This window comes from Ixodes scapularis, unplaced genomic scaffold, assembly GCF_016920785.2.
Source record: "Ixodes scapularis isolate PalLabHiFi unplaced genomic scaffold, ASM1692078v2 PGA_scaffold2__306_contigs__length_199485367, whole genome shotgun sequence".
NCBI classification, from domain to species: Eukaryota; Metazoa; Arthropoda; class Arachnida; order Ixodida; family Ixodidae; genus Ixodes; species Ixodes scapularis.
Genome location: NW_024609857.1, coordinates 92298014 through 92313670, shown reverse-complemented (window position 1 = coordinate 92313670; position 15657 = coordinate 92298014).

Sequence of the window (15657 nt, the reverse complement as noted above, 5' to 3'; positions counted from 1 at the left end):
TCATTTTGTAGACTTGCCAAAGCGAGTGTTCTAGGCTATTTTGAAATAGAAGAATTTCTAAATTGAGCAAGAAAAACTTGCAAGAGTCTGTGCGCGCGCGTTTAGCTTACGCGATCAGCAAGAAGTTGGCACTTCACATATTAGCGCATTGGATGATTTTTTTCTTGTAGAACTTGTAAAATCCATGAATTGAATATTTTGTATGTAGTATACATTTAAAAGGTTACAGTTTTTCCCTATATTTATTTTAAGTATCAAATCTTCAGGAAAATAATTTTAGAAAACATCTGAAGCTCATGATTCAAGTATGTTCTCACACTAAATTATACAAAAATATTCTTAGCAATCATCTAAAGTTGATTATTGAAATATGTACTCCCACAAACGTTAAAAAAAAAGAGATTCTCAGCAAACATCTGAAGCTGATGATTGAAATTATATTTTCATATATGCTTTACAACCTAGATGACATGGTTAAAGCGACCAGCATATTCACCCATCCTCATGTTGTCCTCTCTGTTCTCTTCGTTCGAGGAAAATCTAACTTAATTCAATTAATATTGTTTAAAGAGCTCCAATCACTTTAATACTCTTTCTTCTGGTTGCTCAATTCAGAGAGAAGCTACTGGTCTCTCAGGGGCCAACTGACGCGAATTAGTATGAGCAACAATCTTAATCAAGTCACTATCAAATAAAGCCCTGTCGAATCTAGCGAGCTTGCTGAATAGCACACATTTGCACGCGTGACAGTATCAGTAATATGTTTGCTCCTTTAACTTCAATTTTAACTCAGTTGTTAGCAAACATTTTTTAATTAACTGTTTTCGCATACATATATTAAGTGAAATTCAACCCTGTTGTTCTTGCTGAGAAAATCAAATCTGTCAAGGTTTCAGCATTTAACAGAAAGGATATCAATACGTATTTAAGTAAGGGAAAAATTGACACAGTTTTGTGTTGTATGCATCTATTTAGGACCCTCAGCTAATTTTACTTCCTTTCTGTTTTGTATACGGTATACCCTATAAATTTTGTTTACAGGTACTTGTTCCGGTGCTTGCCAGTATAGACTAAAGGTTATCGACTCCTTTGTTAAATTTCACTATAAACAGACTCGGTCGAACTGTTGGTTCTCATGCGAAAGGAGCGAGAAAAAATATTACCCATGGGTTCCGTTTGAAAATACGTTTCAAGACGCACATCCTCGTCTGTCTCTCGGGAAATATGCCACGAAATAGAGCGAACTCTCTTAAGGTATGTGCGAAACAGGATGTAAATCTACACTGCTTCACCCAAAAGGAGTGGGGTTTTATTTTAGAAAGCAGCAATTACAGTTTTGTTTTCATCAATAGGGCTGATAAATGTGGTTCAGAAACCTACTTTGGGCCTATTGTATGCTAAAAAGATTGCTTCAAAGTTTCTTGTCAATGCTTGATTGCAAAATATGTGTTTGCGTTGAACCGTAGATAGTATGTGAATTGCCAAAGTTTATATAATTCATTTGCTAAACGTTTCTAGCACCTAATCACCCAAAGCGTATCAATGCTTCCTGGAAACTCGCTTATTCGTAGCTTTGCTTGATTTGCTAGCTCAGTATGATCGAAAGTGCCCGATTCCTGAATCTGATGGATTTCAATTTAAGGTCTTGAGGAAGCAACTACGTTTATGGATGACGTAATTTTATAACGCAAATGCTTTGCCACATCCCAGCGAAAATTAAAAAAAAAAAAAAAAAAAAAACTCTTCCTTTGGGTATTGGCTGTTCTGTCCCAGAATCTTGTGTGATCCTGGATTATCAAGGACCAGTTTATCAACTCGCATCGTGTAGTAGACGATCGCAAAAATGCAACATTGAAGAAGCTTTTTTCTTTTTTTTTTTTTCTTAAAGTTTCTTCTTTTTTTCTGTAGCACTTTGTGGAGTTTTTGCAGTTTCCTTGAAAATAACCCTAAACTAGTCCCAATTTTTCGGGGGGTTGGAAAATCTGCGATTAGCACCAAAAGAATACGCAAAAATAAATCCTCCGTAAACAATTAACTCGTTTTTTACTTCATTGAAGGCCTAAGCGACACTTAGGGGGCGTTATTTTAGGAAAGAAATTGGAGTACGTTTTGACAAAAAGAATTACAGCTTGTATTGTTGACAATAAAACTTAACTCTGTATAAACACACCCTATCACTGCACGTGTGTTTGTCGTCAAGATACTTTCACAGAGAGAATACAACATAGAAAACACTAAGTAATTTTTTTTCCCTGTCCCTGAACACCAACCCGAAAAAAAAAAGACGCCGACTTTTTTGTTTACATATTTTCAATAAAACGACCACCGTACTCAAGAAAACAAGGAGCAAGTTATAATTATTAGCGGGCAGGAGCGCGGTCTTCGCCGGCAGTTTCAGGGCCACATTGCCAGAGCGGGGCCCGGGGCCGCCGCCCCGGTCGCCCTTGCCTAACGCCGACCCTGCCTCAAAGATACACACTGCGGGACACAGCGTGATCACGACGGCAGTACTTCTGCAAATAAATTCACTAGTTCCAGCAACGCTTCCAGCACAACAGCAGCAATGGCAGTGGCTCCAACAGTAACACCCGAGGGACACCAGCTCTTACGTCAGGCACGTGCGGGCTGTGCCACGTCAGGGCGGACCTGGAGCCTCTGCTTTGGTGCTGCCGGCAATATTTCGGACCCCGGACTCGAGCCCTTACCAGACTTGAGAGAGGCATCAGGCCCGCCTCACTTCACGCGTGGGCCTGTCCGGAACACCCCACCACCTTGACGGTGACGATGGAGCTTTGGCAGTCGCTGCTCGACTTTCCCCAAGACCCGACAGCTCCCCCAACATCCCTCCCCCCCTCCAACTCATTTACCACTCCCAGCAGCACCACAGATGCGTAGAAGGTGGAATTCAACGCGTCTTCAATCAATCACAAGTCGCACCGGCCTTGGTTCTGGTCACAACTTTCCAGGGGAGAAAAGAATGGAAACATCGGTGAGACGGTTTGTACACGAAAATGATTTAGTCGCAAAGTTCCACTCTTTTATCTGCTGGCAAAATGTTCCGCTGAGTTAACTTTCTGGATTCATTTTGACAAAACTGTGTAGCCCGGACATTTTATGCGCTGAGGGTGGTTTTTGGATCGAAGGGGCAGAATAGGCCCTCGCATGCTTTGCGTGCAGCGCAAAGACTGAACCCGAGTTCACGTCAAACTCGGACGCATCATTCTTGTCCAATAATTCCAGACCCGAGTCTACACCGAACGCTCAAGCACCTTGGAGAACATAATAGCGCTTCACGACAGGGACGAAGAGTAGGAACGAGACAACACAATGCGCTCGTTCCTACTCTTCGTCCCTCTCGTGAAGCGCTGTTATGTTCTCCAAGTTTCAGTACCAACTCGCCCAAGAATCCGCGTTGCTCAAGCACCTCTCGCGTCCAATGTTTACTGAGCGCATGCTCATAATATAGCGGACTTTAACTATGTAAGCCGCTGCTGCTAGATGCCAGGCTCTTTTGAAAACAATGTGCATTTCATGAAACTCCCGATCGAGCATGTAAAACTATAGGTGTTCGAGACTTAGTCCGCGTAAAATTCCAAGGAAACATTTGAGCAGTATACTAGAAAACCGAATATCGTTTCTTTGAAACTAATTGGCGACTGAGCTGCGTTTACAAACATTGTCGAGAACCGCGGCATGTCACAGTAAGTGCAGTTTCTCCTTGAAAAGCGTCTGACCCTCCCGGTTGAACCGTACTAAATAATCCCCGGGTTGGGAGCAGCAATATATTTCTTTGTCGATATTAACTTAATTTATATTATTTAATAACGTATAGTGGTAAAATTTCTAAGTTGTTTGTGATGCTTACCATCCTGAGAGCGGATAATTCAAGAAATATAACGAAAAAGAGTGTAAGGCGCGGTACACACCTATATTTGACAAAAATAATAAAGGCGATCAGAAAGCCTCCCAACATTGCTATCGCCGTTACTCCATCTCGAGCTTTGCTCCTTGGATTTCCTTCCTTGCACCAGTAAGTAAAGGTAATTAAATAACTGTCAGTCAGCGTGTGACAATCAGGTATGTACGCGCTTCATGAATGTTTCTCGTATAGGGCGTCGATTGGATGTCTTCAACTACTTAAATTAGACTCCCGGCGCGTACTTACTTATTATATCTAGTCGACATCCAATTTGCGTTGTAACCTTTAGGCACGTGTAATTGTATAATTCATTTTTCTCTAATATTATGTAGTTACGTCTTGCAGGCATTCAAAGTTAAAATGGTAACGTGACTACGCAGTTATTTTTCAAGAATGAATAATCAAACTTGCTCGCAATGACCGACGAGCACACATCATTTCATTCGTTGCGATCGGCATAACCAAAAATATGGCAATCATTCTACAGCCATCGAACAAAACGAAGTAAGGTTCATTCGATGTTCATTACACGTGGCGACATAAATATTTAATTTTCTGCAACTGTGGTATCATCTGCGACAAAAACAAAAGTGCGATATAATTTCGAAGAGTACAGGGTTAAGCTGAGTTTCTTTAATTAGTAACTCCCCATTCTGCAGCATGACAGAGTAACAACGTAATATCCCTGTGTGCAATCGGTCGATGCGAAAGAGGGTCGAAGTAGGATGCGCCATCCAACGCATATTACGTAGTTTCGGTAGGACAAAAAGTGTAGTCCTTCGTTTCGCCATAAGCCAGAGTGCAGTCTAGGAGGCACACGAAACAGATACGTACCGATTAAAAGCGCAAGGTCCCGGCACATTCACTGAGCCTCATTGGTTTATCCAATGATGACACACGCCCCAGAGGAATGACCAACTTAAACTTTATTTTAACAAATTGGTGCCGAGGACACCTAACGAAAAGTTTTTAATGGGAAGCTTCCCTGAGTCCGTTGTCCCTGCGCGTACGTAACATAAAACTTCGTCGTCACGGCAAACGCTGTGACGTTGCGTTTTTGGCGCTGCTCGATCGGACATGACAGCTCGCAGCGTCGGCTGCCTTTATGGTAAAAAAAAAGAAGGTATAGTCGTCTAAAAATACACATCGTAGCCATAGTCGTCTCTGTGTCCTTTCCCCTTCCAGTTTTGTTGCACACGCATTGACTGTACAAAACAACTCCGAGCACAGGGGTTGCAATGATGCACAGGGGTGGCAATGATGTCAGAACGCCAAGCTCTTATTTGCTGATTGAAGGAAATAGTGCCTTGCTTTCCGCATGGCCTCGCACATTCAGGCTGTGCGTGCAATATTTATTTTAGGAGAACACACATGTGCAGTTTTCTGGCTTCTAGACATTGGCGTAATGTAATTTTTAACACCATTGTGTGCATATTGTCGAGAGGTTTCTGTAACGAAGTCTCCTGGTGGAAGGATATGCAATATGCGTTTTATATACTCGACCAAGAAATAAAGAAGTCAGGCCCTCTTTGTGCGGCCTGAAATAGTTCGAATCCGGACACATGCATTGTCTGCTATGTCGGACCTGCGGCCGCGGTTTCAGCAGTGAATGATGTTACCGGAGAAGATTTAAACTACCGAAGCACGGAGTCAAATGATGATGAAAGTGAGGCGATACTCTCAGCTTTAGAAACTCCTGAAAATATGGAAAAACTATATTTTGTCATAGAGAGAGAGAGAGCGGGGGGCGGGGAGCAAAAATGGACACCGCCTGTGCAAGCTCCCTTCCGTAAAGTTTCGTATCAGTAGCTTTTGCTACCACATTTGGATTAATCTAAAGGTTGCTCAACATAAGGCTAAAAGAGGCTTTTTATACCGCTTACGCAGTATCGTTGTTTGATTAATCATAATATTAAAATTGGAATATCGTTGAGATTGTTTCGTTTGTAATCATTATCTTTCAATTTGAAACTACGCCAAAGAGGGAGGTTAAACGTCAGAGCCGCTTGGACCGCGTTAATCTCATTCTCGCGCTGGTCACGAGGTATGTACACCATTCCAATAAAAACTTCTCAGCTCAGCGTGCGATATTTTCAGCCCAGCAGGCGCATGTTCATTGTTCCCAAAAGCGAGCATATCACGCACTATACGCACAAAGAGTGAACATTTGTACCGGCCAGGAGCCCTTTTTTTTTGGAAAGGTTTATAGGTTACTTACATCCATGCCGCCAGTTTTTCCGTAATCTAATGGGTAATTGGTTTCTCTTGCGTGTTTATAAACTTGCCATTCACGGGGATGACAAAATGTTAGTAGTCGTCATGCACGGCACGTCATTCTTACGAACGATTCCCCATGTCCGTTTGTTAACAAAATTGAACCTTTTGGAAATGCACGTCTAGTAAATTCTGCGCCAATTATCCCGGGCAAAGATATTTTGAGCATGCACTCTGCTAGCCGTTCACTGAACAGGTGTGTAGTACCAACAGTGTCCGACGCAGACTCGGGTTCGAATGTACCGGAGATGAGTGATGCCTCAGCATTCTGCGTGGGTCTCGGGTCCAAACACACCCTTTCGTTGTCATGCTTATTGAAATTTTCCAAATAGTCTACTGGTTGTATCGATAAGTGTTTACAGTTATACGTTAGTTTTACTCACACTTGTGCTCGTTACTTAAAAAATGTAATTGATTGGAATCACAAGTTACTCAGCCTTAAGTGTAATGGATTACCGTTACTAATTACATAAAAAAATAGTTGGTTACTTCACTTGTTATTTTAATACTTACTTTCACGTTACTTTCTTCGGTATTAATCAAAACGGATAAAATATATTTGAGATTTTGATAAATTGTATTGCCACACCCGTTTCAATTTCTCATAATGTCATTTTATTGAGGTCGTCTTGCAAAAAAAAAAAAGCATAAAAATAAAGATGCTGAAATAAACTCGGTTACAGGATAAGAATGCAGTGGAAGCTCTGTCTTCAGTACACGCTCGCTGTTATCCGTCTGTGGTTTGGTTGCGTACTCACGAATCCCAGAAATGTTACTGAAGGTAAAAAAACTTGCGCTAGTGATGGTGCCTTTACTAGAGCATTGTGAAATGCATGGGAGCGAGAGAGCAGGTTTGGGACGAGCTATACTTTTGCTGGCGCTCGGGCACATCGATGTTTTTCTTCTTTTTTTATGTCATATGCTCATGTTTATGCCGTTTCCTGAACTATGCAAACCTGCTCTCTAAAGTATTAAAAAAATGCACGCAAAACAAAAATTTGCAATGCGAGGTTTTGAAAACATGTGGTAGTGAAATCCAATGGAGCAGAGTGTTAGCTTATGTTACTACGTTTATATTTTCTACACCGGGCGCTTTGCAAGTCAAGTCCCGTGCGGTTGCCTGAAGGTGATGCATGCCAATAAACTCTTGCAGGAAGTAATATCGAGTCCTCCATTACTTGCGATTGATTACGACGGTCTGGTGTACGACTGCTTCAGAAGAGGGTTTCGTCTGGTTCCTTCAAGATACAGACATGAACTAAAATCACGCGTAAAAAGGACAAATAGAACGCGGCTGATTTCAAAATGTGACCGGTTTTTTTTATTTCCTGCTTCCATTTTAGCTAACGTAGTTTTTAATGATTATTGAGTTATTTTAGGCTGTTTAATTGACTGAACACAGGGCGATAATTAGCGTAACGTGGAATATTTTAATAAAAGTAAGGGGTTATCATAAAGTAATTCGTTGTGTTTTAATTAAATTATGTTACAAATTACTGCCACATAGAGATAACGCGACAGTTGTAAAATTGCTTTAGAAGGTAATGGATGAGGTTCCTTTTTTTTACTTCAGATGCTTTGTCATTATCTCTACAGTGCCGTATGACCGCTAACACCGTGCTTTTAAATGAGTATTCACACGGGGGAAAGTTCTTCCCTTTGCTCCCAGGGATGCGCATCACGTGGTAACAACGTCACGCCTTTGTGCGGAGTCACGCTGACGTAGGCATCCCAGGGGGTGGCGAGCTTTCGCTCGGCTGCACGAACGCTCCTCGCAATGGGTGGCATTTTGTTCGCGTGTCTGGCAACTTTACAGGATTTTCTCCGCGGAATGCCGGTTGCGGCATTGGGATCTCCTAACTTGTTCTGGCTCGCGACCTGCGCTGTTTCGCATGTCGTCCGAGGCACCCGAAGGAGCCTTCGATATTCATCGATGCCGTCCTCCAGCCGCTCCTCTTAAAAGAGGTTTCGGATTTTACGTTTATTGCGTTGCAACCACCCGTCCAAGAAGCACGTTTTCTTAGCAGGAAGCAGCTCGTCCTCTTCTGCGTCTAACAGCGCTGCTGCCGTAATCGCGTACCGCCGTTTCATGCCCTCCTGCATTTTTCTTCTCCCATCAGGGCGCACCAAGCCCTGTTGTCGAGAGTGATACCGCTGTGTGCGTCTCATAACACTCACAGCCTTCTCGGTTCCCCGCCGTTCGTGCGAATGCTGGAGTCGGGGAGCGAGTCACCCTCGTTCCGCCAATCACTGACGTCGCGCACATCCCTCCCCGAAAAGCATCCTCCGTGTGAATACCCATTAACCTTCTACGTAGAGTGCGAATCGAGATCACGACGTTCGAGTCTTCGCCGAGAGCTTTTTCTTCACGTGCGTTCCGCGTCAGTCTAATATCCGCTTTCGCTAACAAACCCTTAGACACGCAGAGGTAGAGAGAGAAAAAGAGAAATGTAATCGTCGTTTTGTAGGCCAAATTGTTCCTCCTCGTATATTGCGCGTGAAAAAAATTATTACTCCGTGTATGTATAGACGGTGGGAAGGGAACCTCAGTGGGCGTCTGATGTCTCCGCTGTAGAAGGTAAATTTAGCCGGTGTATTACCACGACTAACCTAGGGTCTTTAACGTACGTTACGCAGTATCGATGCACAACCGCACGCCGGTACGATGCTCATTCAGATCGAAAACGGGAGGAATAGAGATTGAATCCAAGATCCTTGTGATCCTCAGCGTGAGCTTTGCCTCTGTATATGCTCCGAGCTGCAGTCCGCTAACACACTCGGCCACTAAGTGTCTTATAATCCAACATATCAATACGAATTGACCTCGTGTTGCATAAACATACGCAGAACAGACTCATTTTACTAGTAGCGAGTTGGTTCTTTTTTTTTTTTTTCAGCAACATTCCGCATTTTTAATTACTGTTGAGAAAATACGGATGCCAGTTATACCATATACAAAACGAGATTCGTTCTAGTTATCAAATCCTTTTCCTCGTAAAGAAAAAAAAAAAAAAAAACTCCAGGAAAATGTGATGCCTTCCTGGCAGCCTAGTTTATACCACCTTTTTACTCTTCTGGAGATAAGGAACGATAAGGAGGCTGGAAGCGGATCAACCAGAAGTCTCGCAAAACGCGAACCCGCCGCAGACTCCCCGAAATAAGGTGCGCACACACGCTCATAATTTTCAAGCGCGAATGATCTAAATCAAGTGAAACACTTCTTCAACAAACCAAAACAAAACAGTCGACCCCTAGACTGAGTTTCTTTCGCTTCACGATAGACCGTAGCGTACGCTACGAGCCATTCGGGCCAATCCAGCGCGCAGACCTTGTCACGTGGCCAAGCGCCTAACACCTTGCTCCGCCCCTTGCGAAGGTCACCTGACACTCACATAGCGTCGGATTGCACGTAGCCTCATCAGCGGTCCATGGTAAGTTGAAACGATGTGTTATACTAACGCATTTTCGAAGATTTCCAGCTCCTCCTACATCCTTACGGACAAAAAGAAGCTCATCTAAAGAGAAAAGAAAAAAAAAAAAAAAAAAAACTTACCTAGAAAAAAAAATTAAAAAAGCAAAGTTTTGTGGTTGAAGCAAAGTTTGCTACTCCAGGGTTTTTGGAGAAACGTCGCAACCACTTGCACCGAGGCGACGCGATATACGAGAGTGTCGCCAAACAAATCTGCTCGCGTGTAAACAGAGCCCCCGCGGGTCCATGGCCCACCGAACTCACGCAGGCGGAGTGCAAAGAAGCCACCGCTTGAGACGTGCCAGACGCGCCTTTTTTATCGGTCAGAATGGTGTCTAAGCTCCGAGCGTGGGCGCAGCGACGCCATATTGAACCCGCGGTGGGCACGCCGCGACAGCCCACCCGAAATAACTGCCCGGAGTTGTCCGCTTTCTCATGGGGAACCGCCACCAATTTATGTGTCGAGTGTCGGCGTCTTGTTTAGGATCTCAGTGTGTCGCCCGCACTTTCCCCGCGATCGGATAATGAACTGTATGCGTCTCTCGGATTTTGTGCGGGTTTAGGAGAATAGGGTGGCTACTTTCATTCATCCGTCAGCGCGAATTGGGGGTGTCTTAAGTGTCCGATGAAGGATCGACTACGCGGAACCTGACGAAGGCGTTTTTGTAAGTATAAATTAAAAAGAAAAAAAAAGTGTTTTCTATCGTTCATGTTGGAACAAAACAAATACATCTGGCGACCACAAAGTGTTGCCCGAGCAAGCAATCGTGGTTCGACAGCGTCCAGTTTGCCCTTTTCACGGCTACTATCCGCGTTTTTGGACGAGCGGAGTCGCAGAAGCAGATGAAAACTGATCTTCAAACCTTTCCAGACCCTCTTGCTACAGCCCCCATCGCAGTGTTTTGACGAGAAGGTAGGTTTTTTTGTCTGGTTTCTCCCAAAAGAACACAGGAATGCATGTCTCGCACGGCGACTTCTCCCCACTGCCCCAGAGCGGAAGTGCTCCCGACGCGCCACCACCGCGGCGTGACGTAGCAGAGTTGAGTTCGTGTATTGATCGCTACGTCATGGAGCAATTCTTCGGCTGCTGCCAGGATAGAGCTCCCATACGCAGTTTGTGTGCTCCACGCTAGCTTGGAGAGCACTGTACAACCAGCAGTTCACCGTGACATTGCTTTTATGCGTGCAATGTTTTCCACGAACATGCAGAAAAGAACATGCGATACTTTAGGTGGTCATACCAGCTAATACGTTTTGTCCAACTTCATTAATTCCACATCTACAGAATGAGCCAATCAGTATTTTCGCATTATTTTCCCCAGAACTATATGTTAAGAAAAACTAGTTTTTTTCTATAAATAAAGGCGTTCGTTACTCGTCCCTCTTTTTTATATAAAAATTAATGTTCGCCAAAACTAGAGATTTTGAAAATGATACAATGCTTCTTTTTTTTTTTAATAACAATTGTTGCTTTTTTATATAAAAAGTGATATGAATCGAGCCATGCTCACGGGAGTTATGCAACTTGAAAATGTTATTTGACATTCACTGTGTGCGCCATGCGAATTGTTGGTATACATCAGTATCTGAATGAACGTGAACTCTGCAACAAGAACTCAAGCGACCTGATAAGCTAAGTAATGCAAACGTGAGATCAGGTATTAGACAGATTACGATCATGTCTGAGTTCACAACGGCTGCTTTCTCAGCGGTTCAGTTAAGAAATTTCTGAATCATACCAAAAACAGAATGAGTCGTTTTGCTCGCTCTCTTCAACGTAGACGTGAACAAATTCCTGCCACAAACAGTTGACAATTCAAAATTTTAGACATGTGGTGTTGTCATCATGAAGTCTTCTTTTGAAATAAAACCTTAGATTTAATTATAATAATAATCATAATAATAACATTTATTTGAAGATTTGGAAACAATCGCACTAATTTTTTTTAACGGTGCCCGTGCACAAGAACACTAAAAGTAAGAAACAAAAATGTGCACGATCCTACTGAAGACACATTAATACACAGCACAAAAATAAATATTGGTTAGTAAAAAGCGAATGACTCAATAGGTAGCGCAACACACCTTTATCAAACTTTCAACGCTCTCCTTACGAGCGTAGTGCCAGTTCAATGAAATTTACATGCATAAATTAATTAAAATTTCCGGCATCTTTTCTGAAAATTGTTTAAGGATGTTCCAACACCTGTGATATTTCTTTTTATATTAGTAAGACAAATTTTAGGTCAGCGGCATGCATTCAATATGAATTTTAAAGATTTTTTTTCATATTGTGTTTATTACATAAATATTAGTAGCACTAACTTGTCACAAAAAAAAAAAATTCAAAAAGTAGAAAACGAATATACCAGGGCCGTAAGGGTAATGTCACACTGCTCATTCTGCATACAAAAGACAGCCTGCAAACACGAGTTACCGCAATATCCGTGGTTCGAATGCCGTGCCAAGTTTCTCCTTGAACTCAATGCCATGCGGCATTCGAAGCACGTATATCGCGGTGACTCGCCTTCGAATATGTATGCGGACTGTCTCTTATATGATGTATAAACAGTGTGACCCGGGCTTAAGTCAGCGCCTTTTGCCGTTTTTGTGTGTCGCCGTGCCATATGTCCTCGTCATTTGGCGCTGTTGCCCCTTACAATAAATCACCACCTCGCCAGTATCTTCAAAAGTTCCCCCGTTTTATTTTTATCTCAACTTTTCCAATATCTCCCCTTTCGACTGGACAGCAATATTTCTATTTTTTATTAGATCCTGCATCAATTCCGCTTTAATTATGATTTATAAGATGAGCTACAACTTTGCCCGTGCAATGACTGGACAGAGTTTCCGAGCGTAAAATAGCAATCATTTTATGTTCCTTCGCCACTTTTGTGAAACAGAATTCGTTTATTTCATAGTTGATTTTTTTTAAACAGTGCTTTTTAATACAAGCAGTTAAATTAAGGACGTGGAACGACAGTGCATCTTATATGAACGACTCTATAATTTCTACGCTATATAAAGGTGAATATTCTTTTACAAATTTTGAAATTATACTATATGCAAGGTATATGTCTCAGGGCCAACATATAGGTAATGTTATATCTGTGCTGACTATATAGCTGTTTACCTTAGACGATATGGCAGGCTTCTGTCCCCAACCAAAATCAGAATAATTCTACTAACGCATAAGAGCAGTCATCTTGTTTAGGATACATGGATATCACAAACCTATTAAAATGCTGTAGCACACAAATAGTACTACGCTGTATTTGTGATGCCCGAATTCCACAGTCTGCTCCCATTCCAATAACTTCTACTCCTAAAGCATTTCGACTGTGACAGTATCGGTCATAGCTTTACATTAAACACAAAACGGAGCGTACTCAAATCGTGAACGCTGACTTCCCTGACGAGAAGCAATCATGAGTGTCTGTGTGGGTCTCGTACCGCCTGTGTCGCCCGCCTGTGATGTCGCGATATGTTTATTTTATTTTTATTATTAACATTTGATATGTATTTGTTTCTGCGATGTCGCGATATAATTTATTTGTATTATTTTTAATTAATTCCAAATGTAATTGTTGAAATTCAAAGCTTCGGCTAGATGGCCCGAGCGCTACCCGAATAAAAGTGTTCAGTAGCATCTATTCATCCAATAACAGACGAGACTTGGGTATTATTAGATCATCGTTACGGGATCACTGAGTCGCCCCAAGAGGCAAACGCGCTGAATCTTGACGAGAGTAGAGGCGGAGCAATGCGGCACACGCCTGCGTCTATGGCGTCGCCGTATACGCTAGCGTCACGCTTGTTGTGAGGCCCTGAAAGTCGGGACGGAGGCGAAGCTGATCCGTCTTGCCGTTTTCCGCGGACAGAGCACTCAGGTGTGGGCTCGAGAAAACAAAGCCAAGATATTACGCCGTTAAAACCCCACCGTGCGTGAACGCGACATCGATGCCCAACGACTTCGCCCTGACGGGTCGCAACTATCGCCGTGACTGTATACTGTGGATCCACAGTGCAGTTCTTTTATTGTTTAGAAACCTCACGAGTCTGCCAGATCACGATATGTACATGCACCTGGATTTTGCGAGACTACCGTCAAAAATATTAAAACTTGCGAGGTTCAATGTATTAAAGGAGACGTTCAGCTATTGTTATGTTTTGGAGAATTGAGAACCAATGCGGTGCGCAAGTTCGTCTGTTTCTTTCTCAGTGGTTTCACTGACGTCAGAACGACGAGCTCTGATTGGCTCTGATGGAAGGATAGTGGGTAGACCTCAATGCTAGCCGCCTTGAGGTTTGATTGATTGATTGATTGATAACTTTTTATTTAAAACATAACTGTACAGAGATGTCCCAGGTGACATGGCAAAAGGCATAAATGCCTGACGGGGCCATGCCACCCTTTTGGCAGCAACGGTAGCAAAAACAAATAAATGAGGAATGACACAATTTCACTCCAAACTAAAAATCTATACAAAACAAAAAAAATACATCACAAAACATGACGTGAAGGGACAATTGCTACTTATCATTCCAAGCATTTTGCTTAAAACACACACGGTTTTATTCCCCTGTGAGTAAGTATTCTTTTACAATATTTTTATATTGATAGAGTGATCGCACGCACTCCAATGAAGCTAAAATATATGGGTATTGGTTTAAATAGTCTGGTATCAAAAAACTCAACCTCTGGTCTCCATAATTCGTTCGCGAACGCGATTTTATTAATAAATGACGCCTTAAATTATACGGGCTATCTTTCGCGTGGTACTTAGCATAGAACACCAATTTATCGAGCTGAAATTGCCGCCAAATTTCAAGTGATAGTTTATATTGATGTAGATTTCTTACGTTGAGTATTTGATATGTCCTAAAATAAGGTGTGGCACTTTTAAGGAGTTGTATGTTACCAATTGCTCGCAATGCTCGCTTTTGTATGGATACAATATTGTCTAGATTTGTTTGGGATGTCGTAGACCATACTAAAAGGCAGTAACTTATGCGGGATTGCACAAGAGCGAAATAAATTTGACGTTTCACTTTTGTTGGAAGATAATATCTTAATCTATTTAAGACACCAACAGCTCGACAAAGACTTGTTCTCAAAGAATCAATATGTGGCGTCCATGATAGATTTTCATGCAATAAAACCCCCAAAAATCGAATGGTTGGAGATGGTTGAATATAAGAGTCCTGGAATTTTAATTGCAAATTGGAAGGTGGTATCGTTCCTTTTGGTCTAAACAGTAAGTACTTTGTTTTTTCTATGTTTAAATAAAGTTTATTAGATCTAAGCCATAAGTCTAATCCCCGCAACCACTGTTTTGCCTTTCCAAAGAGGTCGTCGATGTCCGAGCCAGAAAAGAAAATATTTATGTCATCTGCATATGGGACTATATTTGAACTGCCATGTATGTTTACAATGTCATTAATATATAACCAAAAAAATATAGGACCAAGAATAGACCCCTGAGGAACCCCATACTTTATGTACTGAACGTCTGACTTTACTCCATTTACTATTGTATATTGCGTTCTTGTAGTGAGGTAACTTTTAATCAGTGATAAGGAAATACCGCGTATTCCGCACAACGGAAGTTTCTGTAAAAGTATTTCATGCTGAACGCAATCAAAAGCCTTCTTAAGATCTAGAAATATACCAAGCGTGTATATTTTTTGTTCTATGTTCTCGAGAATTTGTTCTTTAATTCCAAGAAGTGCAACTTCTGGCGATTTATTTTTCTGAAAATTAAATTGTTCTTTTACTAAAATGTTATTGAAGGTCAAAAACTTAACAAGTCTTTTATTTATAATATGTACGGCTATCTTTGCAAAAACTGAAAGTACAGAAATAGGTCTATAGTTGTTTAAGTCACTAACTGGGCCACCTTTGTGTATAACCGTCACACGTGCATGCTTCATTTTGTCTGGAAAGACACCCGTAGATAACATGAGGTTACAAACGTGCGCGAGTGGAATACTG